Genomic DNA, 11,931 nt, shown 5'->3' with positions numbered 1-11,931 from the left:
TCAATCAAAAGCTATCTGTAATTGTAGATATAAACTTTGAATGGTGCAAAACCTTGCAAGGGACTGAATCTTAACGAAATATTTTGTTGATGGCTCTGAATACCATTCTCTTGATGACTATCGATTAGAGTAACAAGTTGGTGTTACCTATTTTCCAAGGTATGTGTTCCATGAATTTGTGTTTTTTAAGATGACGGGTATTTTAGAGATATCCGCAGTTGTAGTTTCTCTGTTGAGTTGCTATTTTGAAAGTTTCTCCTTTGGATCATTACAAGAGTTTTTTTTTTTCCTCTAAGGCAAATTACTTTTTCTGTGGTCAGTCTGAATTCTGTCAAATTAGTTACATTGCTTTTAGAAGTGTCAGGCTAGGAGAATTAAATTATACTTCCTATGTCAAGTAGTTGTGAGCATGAATGGCATTAGAATTCATGGAAGAATATTTAAGTACCTGTCATCTTTTTACTAGTATTTTTTTAAGCTTTAAGGCCGGAGCAGGCTTTCGTTGTACATAGTAGTAAAGAGGTTAATTTTTCAATGTGAAAGAATGGAAAATTTGACAACAATAATTTTTTATGCCATTTACTCTCATCAATGGATTTCTGTGACAATGATGAATTTGGACCCAGTCAAATGGTATTTCCATAGGTTTACTGTCAAATAGTTTAGTTTTTTTGTTTGTTGTCTGCCTATAAAATGAAATGGCCTCTAGTGTATACTATATGGAGTACTTAATCTAAAAGAAATTCAGGATGTATAAAGTATGTCTGCATTACTCGTGAACAAATTGTTTGTTCTTGTAGCTGTTATGAGTGTTTCCTATGGCATGGGGGATTTATGCCAATTTTTTTTTTTTACTAATATTCTTATCCACAGATTCACTCAACACAAATGGCCATTTTGTTCCAATTTAGAAAATCAAACAAGAAATAAAAGTATAAATGCTTCTCCCTCCCCCAAAAATGCCAGTCCTTTGGAGACCGAGACTGCTATCCATTTGCCTAAAACGAAAGTCCTCGCCTACACCGTGACAGTTTAAAGGTAAGTGGTAGAAATTAGACAGTTTAAATTCAAAAAGCTATAAAATTTCATTAGTATGAAGGTCCGTTGATTATTTTTGCGGTTTTGTATTGAAAAATTTAAGAGCCAAGTCTTGATAAGGTGACTATACTAAAGCATTAAATTTGCTGAAACTTTCATTAAAACATATTGTTCCTAATTTTTCCCTAAAAGAGTCAAACCTGCAAAAGTTTACTTGAAAAATTTATAAAACTATATTAAGTCAATTTTAGAAAATATATATAAACTTTCTCTAACTGAAAATTTGTGTCAGACCTATAAGTATAATCTGGTTATAAGTCTTCTAACAAAAACTATAATCCTTGTAATATTTTCATAACCATATAAATGTTTTACAGTAAGGGGCTTCTGCTGTTCCAGCAAATGTGTGGTTTGGTTATGGTAAGTACTTGAAATATTAATTTTGTTTTATGCAATATTGTGATGATAAATTTGAGCCAATCCAATGACTGTGTGATTATATAATGTTACTGAATTGATATTAGTTCTTTATATAATATTTTAGTCTTGACATCTGTGTAATGCTATTCATTGTTTATCAGGTGAACATCTCTTATGAGGAGAAGGAAAGGCTGTGGTATGGCCATAATAAAGTAAGTGTTTTTGAAGAATTGAGTCGAGTCTAGATATACAGTATTTCTGATGATAAATTTGAGCCAATCCAATGATAGTGTGATTATATAATGATACTGAATTAATTTTACTTATTTTTTATAGCAGTAGTCTTAACATCTGTATAATATTTCGTTTGTTGTTGATCAGGTGAAATGCTGTTTACCAACTCATACAAGTTTGTGCAATGGGCATAATACAGTACATACAAGTTGCTGCTAGGGCCATAAAAAAATAAAGTAAGTGTTTTTGAAGAATTGAGTCGAGTCTCGATATACAGTATTTCTGATGATAAATTTGAGCCAATCCAATGATAGTGTGATTATATAATGATACTGAATTAATTTTACTTATATTTTATATCGGTAGTCTTAACATCTGTTTAATATTTCGTTTGTTGTTGATCAGGTGAAATGCTGTTTACTAACTCATACAAGTTTGTGCAAGGGTCATAATACAGTACATACAAGTTTCTGCTATGGCCGTAAAAAGTAAGTATTTTTGATGTTCTGAGTTTTGTCTGCTACAGTATTCTGATGATAAATTTGAGCCAATCCAATGACTGAGTGATTATATAATGATACTGAATTACTGTAGTTCTAAATAAAAAAATTTTTTAGTGTTGGCAGCAGTGTAATACTTGTTCGTTATTTACCAGGTGAAGAGCACTTACAAGTTCCTCCTGAAAGCTTGTGGAATTGCCTTAGTAAGTACTTCTAATTTTGTATCTTGCCATTTGCAGTGTTTTGATGATAAATTTGAGCCAATCCAATGATTGTGTGATTATATGATTATACTGAATTCATTTGTTTTATAATAATAATTTCTTAGTCTTGACCTCTGTTTAATACCCTAATTGTTGTTTATTAGGTGAATAACCTCCTGGCTAGTACATTGGTGACTTGTTCGCATGGCAGCAGATCTATCCCATCCCGGGACCTTGAATTTAAGCTGCTTACTTGGGCAAACTTCTGTGGTTGTTGGGCCTGGCTGGCTAACATTCTGGTGTGCATCCCTTGCCGGGTGATACTTGAACTGAAATCATACTCTTGCCTTACCTGTTTCAAGCGTTTTCTGCAAGGATGTCGTATGGCCATAGTAAGTACTTTCAATGGTCAGGGTTTTATCTGATACAGTATTCTGATGATAAATTTGAGCCAATCCAATGACTTGTGATTATATAATGTTACTGAAGTTTTTATTTAATTTTATTGTTTATTAGTCTTCATGTCTGTGTAACACTATTCATTGTTTATCAGATGAACACCTGTTATTAGCTGCTCCTGCAAGGTTATGGTATGGCCAAAGTAAGTACTTTGAATGTTCAAAGTTTTTTCTTGGTACAGTATTCTGATGATAAATTTGAGCCAATCCAATGACTGTGTGATTATTAAATATTACTGAATTAATTTAATTTTTTCTTTTTGAATTTTTTTTTTCAAGTTGACATCAGTGTAATACTGTTTTTGTTTATTAGGTGAACTGCCATTGAGAAGGGAAGTCGAGTCTCCATTCAGAAGAGAAGCTTTTCTAGTTTCTGGAGGTAAATGACTATGTTCTTGGAGAGGTATTTCATGTGAACTTGGTCAGTTTTGTTCTTGCATAAACTTTCATTAATGTGCTTCTGTGGTGTTTAGAGAATGATTTTCTAGAAGTATTCTTTTCTTGTTGAATCCTGTGGTCAACTAGTATGCAGTATGAATGATTTGGTTTTAGTTTTTATCTTCTAGAGTTAAATGTCCTGTTACTTATTGAAGCTTTAGGCCTTTGGGATACTTTGTGTCTATAAAGACATTACTTGAACAAGCTTAAACTAAATAGTTACTAGTTACTTTTAAAAAAATAAGGTTTTGTAAAGTTAAATCTTACACCATAGTAATTTTAGAAATTTAATTCCATTATCTAAGATTTTATCAAACTGGTTGTAAGGATTTCCCCCCCTTAACTTTGTAAAGGAGTACTGCCTTCGATTTAGTGCGTAAAGTTTCTTTTGATATTGCTTTTATGTATATCTTGTTCGTGTGGGTATTTTCCCTCCCAAGCTGTGTTGCTTTTTTAATGTTGAAATAGATTTGGTGGTAATTTCTGTTTTTTACTTTTTCTAAATCATTCAATTAAAAGATATAGGTAAGATTTCTGATGAACTAATGTGAGCATTTATTTATAAGGATGGTTATTGTCATGTGTCCGGTTGTAGAGTAATCACAAATAACAAGGGGGAGGAAGCAATTCTGTGAAATTGAATTTGTCGGTTTATAAATAGTCTTTATACAGACAGTATGTATTGATTATTAATTTAGGTTTTTAAAGTTGCATTCCTAAAATTATTACCGGTATATGGTGGTTCACATCCTTGTAACAATGTCATATCTAGCTAACCAAAAATAGTGTATGCGATCAAAATTTGTTTAGTGACAATTTACTCTTGATTATCCCTACATTTTAAATGAATTGCTTGTGGCTTTGTGATTTTATTCCATTTACTTTTTATAAAATATACTGTAAAGTAAGACTAGCAATTCTGGATGCTTTTGAGAAGATTTATGCACGAGACTTTCTATGATGAAATTTTTAATCTGTCAATCCTATGAGTTAATGATTCATAAAAAAATAATCTGAATGAGTTTTTCAAAAACTTTATGGGCTTTGGAGAATCTCAAACCTAAAAATTGATTGTGTTATTGCAGGTGCAGTAAAGGTTTTCTCATGAGTCCCATAAGCAAAAGATCATGCATAGTGGGTTAACTCCATGTAACAAAGGTAAGTTTGAATCTTAGTACAGTACTGTAACAGATACAGTACACTTCAATCACCTCAATTTAGATTTGAAAATGTATGTGGCGGGGTGAAATTGTTAAATTCCTTTTTATAAACCAGACAATAGCAAAATTAATACAAGGTGTTCTATATTGTATGAAAGATGTATATACAGTAGTTAGAAGTTGGTTAATTTTAAGAAAAGAATTAGGCATCAGACTTTCAATGATGAAATTTTTAATCTGTCAATCCTATGATTTAGTGATTCATAATAATAATCTGAATGAGTTTTTAATTAACCTTAAGGGCTTTTGAGAGGCATGCCCTAACTGATTTTGTTATTGCAGGTGCAGTAAGGTTTTCCTCGTGAATCCTTGCGGGTCATTTTCTTGTAACAGGTAAGTTCTTATCAAGCAAGCAAAAAAAAAAAAAAAAACATATATATATATATAATCAGACTAGTCTGTTATTAATATAGTATAATTTGTAAGTGTTGTCTAATACGGGTAAAATTCCTTAATCAGACAATGTACACTTTTATCGTGTTGACTGGTGATTTTATTAATTTCGGTTATATAAACTTTTAATATAATACCAGTTTTATTAATTTCGGTTATATTAACTAAATATAATACCAGCAGTTGATTTGTATGAAAGCTCTATATATAATTATAAGTTCTGGATACTTTTGAGAAACGAATTAGGTATTGGACTTCATATGATGAAATTTTTAATCTGTCAATCCTATGATTTAATGATTCATAATAATAATCTGAATGAGTTTTTAATTAACTGTTAAGGGCTTTTGAGAGGCATGCCCTAACTGATTTTGTTATTGCAGGTGCAGTAAGGGTCTCCGTGAATCGTAGCGGGTCATTGTCTTGTAAGAGGTAAGTTCTTATCAAGCAGGAAAAAAAAAAAAAACTTCAGACTAGTCTGCAGTTAATGTAGTATAAGTTGTAAGTGTTGTGTCTAATGCAGGTAAAATTCCTTAATTTGACAATGTACACTTTAATCATGTTGACGATTTTATTAATTTCTGTTTTATAAACTTAAATATACCGGCATTTCTGTTATGTATGAAAGCTCTATATATAGTTACAAGTTCTGGATATTTTTGAGAAACAAATTAGATATTGGACTTCATGCGATGAAATTTTTAATCTGTCAATCCAATGAATTAATGATTCATAATAATAATCTGAATGAGATTTTAAGCAACTCGAAGGGCTTTGAAGAAAAATTACCTAAAAATGTAATTGTTTATTGCAGGTGTAGTGGAGGTTGGCTCATGAATGCCAGAAGCAAAAGAGAATTCCTAGAGGTTCATGTCCTTATAACAAAGGTAGGTGTCTTATCTATGCATCTTAATATGTTAAAAGTTCTATCTCTACTATATGAACACATGTAAATGTAAAGCTCACTCAATTTGACAATGTACACTTCATCACCCATTCATAAAATTTTATAAACTACAGTTGCACTGCCCAACTGTGGTAATTGTTTTCTATTACACAAAAGCAGAAATGTAAACACATCAGGTGTAGTTATCCAAATCTGTTTTTACATTAAACGGCTGGTTTTGTCTGAATATCTATAGCTGTGTATGAAGGTTATTGGTACTTACATCATTCTCCTTTGCTTTTTTAACATACTAAACTGAAATTAGGGATAAAGAAGGTTTATTTATTCTGGTTGGTTGATGAAAGATATTAAAATTTTATCAGTAAAATATGGTACAATATGCAAGAAGTATGACGAGTGCTTTGAGATATCAGGTGTCTAAACTTTCTATGATGATATTTTTAATCTGTCAATCCTATGATTTTATGATTCATAATAATATGCTGAATTGAGTTATAAGTAAACTTTAAAAGCCATTTTCGAATCTGTATAAAGAGCTTACTATTTTATTGCAGGTGCAGTGATGGTTTTCTAACGAACTCCAGGAGTAAAATATAGGTGTCCGTGCGTTTACATTGTCCTAGAGATTATCGGTTACATGGGTTAGTAACTTCCCTCACAAGTCATGACCAGGACAAAATCAACTCGCTATATCATGGGCTCGGTAGAATTGGCTTGGAATCCAAAAATCTTCTCGGTAATTACACAAGCTCAAATTCAAAGATCTTCTGAGTAAATTACAGCTCTACGATTCTGGGAAACAAAAACATCTAGCCGAGTTCTATGCCTGAATTTTGGCTCCACGGAATGAAAGTCTTTGCTACAATTTTATGGCCTTTTAAACAGTTTATGACAAACATTTATGTCCGTTCTATTCTGCATGGTGAGAAATAAGTTAATTATTGCTAGTTATGAATTGTCACAATTAAGCATGTCAATAAAATGAAATAATTAGTTGTTCTTTCATTCACTTTATATTGAAAAAGGATATATTCACAATGATAAACCATAGGTATATACTGTACTGCCAGGTATATACTGTACTGCATATGAAGGCTAGTGTAAATAAGAAACACAGCAATCCATTACTAGACCCTGTATTACACATGTGAAGGTTAGAGCTTTACAAAAAGTCTAAGTAAAATTTAAAATGTTTAATTATCTAGTAGCATGCTTCTCATATTCTTGAAATTAAACTGTTCTTTGCTTTATCACTTTTTCTTCTTTTAAGCTAATACTAGAGATGAATTTCATAGTCCGCGTACCTGAAGGATTGATCTTCAAGTAAAAGTAGAAATTGAGCAATACATTAAAAAATAGGAATTTGTACTTGCACATATACAAACTTCATTGATTTACTCCTAGGACCAGAAAGAAACCATGTATGGTACCAAGGTAACTCCATGGCTGGGTAGGTATGAGTCGATACTGGTTGACATCCAGGACAGATCTCCCATGCTACGATCACAAATCGTGTTGAACCTTTTTTTTTTTCCCCTTACCAGTGCTTTTTCTTTGCCTTTAGTCAGATGAGTGGTTCTTCAAGTAGAAGGTAGATTTGTTCTTAGCCTTAAAGGCCACCCATATGGAACCTTCATGTGAACTGGATGGAGGTTAATCTGCAACCCTTATGGCCAAACTACTGTGGCAAGCAGTGTTCAGTTGATGATTTGCCTTGTATGAGTTTGTAGGAAGTGGCCATCCTTCCAGTGGTTGAAGCATTGTGCACATCATAAGAAGAGAGCTAAGAGGGATAGGTCCTTTTCTACATCATCATCTGTTGAGAGCATTAACCCTGGATAGGTACGGTCCTCGGACACCCCTTTAAGGGTATACTCGGACGCGAACGACCCCGACGCCCAAAAAAATTCTTGAAAAATCAGTTTTTGCAGTAACCTCCTTTTTTCTTTTGCCAAAAAAAACTTCAATGAATGTTTAAAACAACTGTAAAGATAAATACTACTCATCTGCAGAAAAACTATTTATTATAAATATTTTAAAAAATTAAGTAGAAAAAAAAAAAGACCTGACATAAAAATTCATAAAAAAAAAGTTTATACATATATACACAAATCCTTTTAGGAATTGATTCTTGAATGTTTAGGACACATCTTGATGTATTTTGGATGAAGTCAGACCCATGGAGGTGAAGATCTGAAATGAGAAAAAAAGGGTAACTTTTTTTGGCCAAAAAAAATTGTCCAAATTTCATGAATTTTTTTGGGTACCCAAATGAAATAGGAAGTGGCTAATTTTTTTAGGGAATAAACATATGTTATCCTAAAATAGAAATATGTAAAAAAATCTTCATTATTTTGTAAATTACATTTATATCAGGGGCCATATCTAAAGGTAATTTTTTGAGTACTTGGAAATTTCGTAAAAAAATATATATTTTATATATAATATGATATTTATGCAGGTAAAAATATACCAAAATATCACAAATTCTATAGGGAACAAGAATATATATAGATAAGGCAGCTTACGCTTCGGATATGTCCACAAAATGGCCGCCAACCACACTGACTCAGACTCCCTAATCTGCCACTTGAAATGTAGGAAGGGTATGTCAATTTCAAGGTGTTATTTACTAATCTAATTATTATTGGATATGCATAAAAATTGTATGGTGGGTTGCTGGATAATTGTCGATTATTTTACGACTATAAAATTAAAATTCTGACCCAAAAAATTTTTTTTTGAAGGGAAATAAAATCGAAAAAAAAAAATGTAAAACAATATTTTAGCTAAAAAAATTTGATGATATTCAATCAAAAAAAAAGTAAACAAAATTTTCCGACAAATAAACATCTAGAGGAATCATTACTCTGTGATAGTTCCTTAGTACGTAGTAATTTTGAAAGAATTGGGAAAAAACGAAAAAATGGCAATCACCGGAAAATTGAACACATACCTATATATACGCCATATCTGGCTAAAAAAAAAGATAGGCATGGGTAGCCAGATCATCTAGAAACACTTTCCAACACTATAAAAATATAAGTTTTGCGACACTACTTGCCAATTCCTTACGGTAACATGACTAAGCAAAAAAATGCAAAACAAATAAAAAGGGGCACTCGTGGAAAAATGGCCATTCTAATATACGGCATTTCAGAAAAAAATAATTTCAGCCACGTGCTAGGCAAACCATCAAGGCATATTTTCCGACAAATAAACATATAAATGAAATATTACTCTGTGATAGTTCCTTAGTACGTAGTAATTTTGAAAGAAATGGGAAAAAACGAAAAAATGGCAATCACAGGAAAATCGAACACATACTTATATATACGCCATATCTGGCTAAAAAAAAAAATAGGCATGGGTAGCCAGATCATCTAGAAACACTTTCCAACACTATAAAAATATAAGTTTTGCGACACTACTTGCCAATTCCTTACGGTAACATGACTAAGCAAAAAAATGCAAAACAAATAAAAAGGGGCACTCGCGGAAAAATGCCCAACATTCTAATATACGGCATCTCAGATAAAAAAAAAAGACATGCACGTGTTAGCCCAACCATCAAGGCACACTTTCTAACACATAAACATGAAAAAAAAATCAATAATATACGGCAATTCCTTACTACGTAGTAAATTTTTACAAATATTGAAAAAAAAACAGAAATTGGCAACCGCAGTTAAATACCCAATATACCAATAACTACGTCGTATCTGACAAAAACAAAATCACGCATGGGTAGCCAGATCATCTAGACACACTTTCCAACATTAAAAAAGCAAAAGTTTTACGACACTATTTCGCAATATCTTACGGAAAAATGACTTGGCAAAAAAATTAAAAAGGGACACTCGCGGTAAAATGCCCGACATTCTAATATACGACATCTCAGATAAAAAAAAAGACATGCACGTGTTAGCCCAACCATCAAGGCACACTTTCTAACACATAAACATGAAAAAAAAATGAATAATATACGGCAATTCCTTACTACGTAGTAATTTTTACAAATATTGAAAAAAAACAGAAATTGGTAACCGCAGTTAAATACCCAATATACCAATAACTACGTCGTATCTGACAAAAACAAAGTCATACATGGGTAGCCAGATCATCTAGACACACTTTCCAACACTAAACAAGCAAAAGTTTTACGACACTATTTGGCAATATCTTACAGAAAAATGACTTGGCAAAAAAATGAAAAAAAATGAAAAAGGGGCACTCGCGGTAAAATGGTCCTCGTGGTGATGAACGACATTTTAACTAAAAAAAAAAACATGCACATGGTAGCCAAACAATCCACCAAGACTTTCCACAACTGATAACCTATACAAGTTGCACCATTCTACGACAATTTCATAATACGTAATAACTTTGATAATTATGCAAACTACCTCAGAAGGGTAAACTCGGACGCGAACGACCCCGACGCGTCTCAGAAATCGGGGAAGGAGTACAGCTACAGCAATGCACATCTGGACACTACTAGAGCGTGTAGGGGAGACACCTCCTGCAGGTCGATCACCCACAAATTCAGTCACAGGGGTGAGTCACGTGAGAAAAACCTGTTTTTTTTTTTTACGCTCGGGGTCGCAAACGACCCACCGTACCTATCCAGGGTTAAGTGGAAGCTTCTTTGGGTCGAGGCACAATCTTTTTCTCCCTGATCCTCCTTTACCGTAGTCTCCTGTAACTCGGGATGACTCTTATAATATTGATACCTTAACAAATTGTGAAACTTATGGTAAGGTTGTTGCTCTTGAGCATAGCAAACAGTCTCTACCTGATACTGATCCTTTGGTTTCAACCACAGCATGGCCTGGACTGGACTCTCCTCTTAATGGCATGCCAATTCACTTGCATGGACAACATGCTCATGTTTCTCAAATTTCATGCTTTACCTATCATTGTCAAGTGTTTTTTCTTCTCACTGCTAACATTACCACTCGCTTTTTTAGGATCCATTAGTTTTGAAGAATGTTCACAAATATACACTTAAAATCGCGTCGATTAACGCAGGCAACACGGGAGATGTGTACTGTAGTCGATGATCATGTGAAATCAACAAGTGATTGGGGTTTAGAGCACGAGTGCTAGCATTGCCATCTGTAAGTGTGTTCATATCGCAATGCAAAATTTTACTCGGATACTGGCTTTTATCTCGGAATGCTCATATGTTGGGGCGCTCAAATGTCAAGGTATTACTGTAATCTAATGATTGACAAGATAGTATATGGAGAATCACGATGAATAATAGTAGACAAATTATTGAATAACTTACACTTTAGGACACTTATCTATCTGATTTCTCTTTGTGGTTTTATTTACATTTTACAGTAATAGGTTATATATGAAAGATATTTTCTTGAAATTATTCTATTTTGATTGCTCATTACTTTTCTTGTAGTTTATTTATTTCCTAGTTTCATTTCCTCACTAAGCTATTTTACCCTGTGGAGCTCTTGGGCTTATAACATCTTGCTTCTCCAAATAGGGTTTAACTTAACTTGTAATAATAATAGTAACATTTGAACCTTCTGAAATACGGAATCCCATAGTTTTTTATTTTAGAAAATTAGTTGGGCAACATGCAATAGATGATAGGGTACTGATTTATAGGTCCATTGTCCAGTCTTAGGGCCTTAGGGGAATAAGGATGCTTATCACAGAAGCGAACATGGCTCTACCTATTCTGTCAGCAACCTTGTCTGGGGAGAACACAAGGACGCTTAAGGAACGTGAAAACCACCAATATTGTTCCTACGCACGAACCTCCTCCCCATAACTCCTAGGCAGGAGCTAGTGCATAATGACCCATCATTACTTATTATTGATCTCGCTGCTGAAGCAAACACCAATTCTGCTTGTGTAGCCCCCTTCGGGGTTCCGACCTCCAGATCTGAGAAATCTCCGTTCATTAGAGTTACGAGTCTTATATCATCTGGATGGTCTGGGAGACCTTATGCTCCCTAAGGTTACGAGCAGGCACTGTGCAATAGACACTATTTTTCATCAATCCCCCAATACAAAGCATAGATATGACGTATCATTGTCAAATGAAGCTCGTGATACTCTTGACCTATAGTATTTAACAATTGGGTCTCAGCT

At 33.3% G+C, this 11,931-nt stretch overlaps 1 long non-coding RNA gene across 1 annotated transcript; it reads left to right on the top strand.

Annotated features, from left to right (window-relative positions):
• Window positions 1-1,346: 1,346 nt before the first annotated feature.
• On the top strand, window positions 1,347-6,804 carry LOC137646922 (uncharacterized). Its single transcript, XR_011045494.1, has 12 exons — window positions 1,347-1,458; window positions 1,620-1,670; window positions 2,098-2,180; window positions 2,348-2,395; window positions 2,560-2,787; window positions 2,949-2,996; window positions 3,167-3,232; window positions 4,377-4,449; window positions 4,794-4,844; window positions 5,288-5,336; window positions 5,719-5,791; window positions 6,366-6,804. It is a non-coding gene; the product is annotated as an uncharacterized lncRNA (long non-coding RNA).
• The last annotated feature ends 5,127 nt before the right edge of the window (window positions 6,805-11,931 follow it).

Source organism: Palaemon carinicauda, chromosome 9, assembly GCF_036898095.1.
Source record: "Palaemon carinicauda isolate YSFRI2023 chromosome 9, ASM3689809v2, whole genome shotgun sequence".
Taxonomy (NCBI): domain Eukaryota; kingdom Metazoa; phylum Arthropoda; class Malacostraca; order Decapoda; family Palaemonidae; genus Palaemon; species Palaemon carinicauda.
The sequence above is the reverse complement of the archived record's forward strand: the minus strand, read 5'-3'. Positions and strand labels throughout refer to the sequence as shown.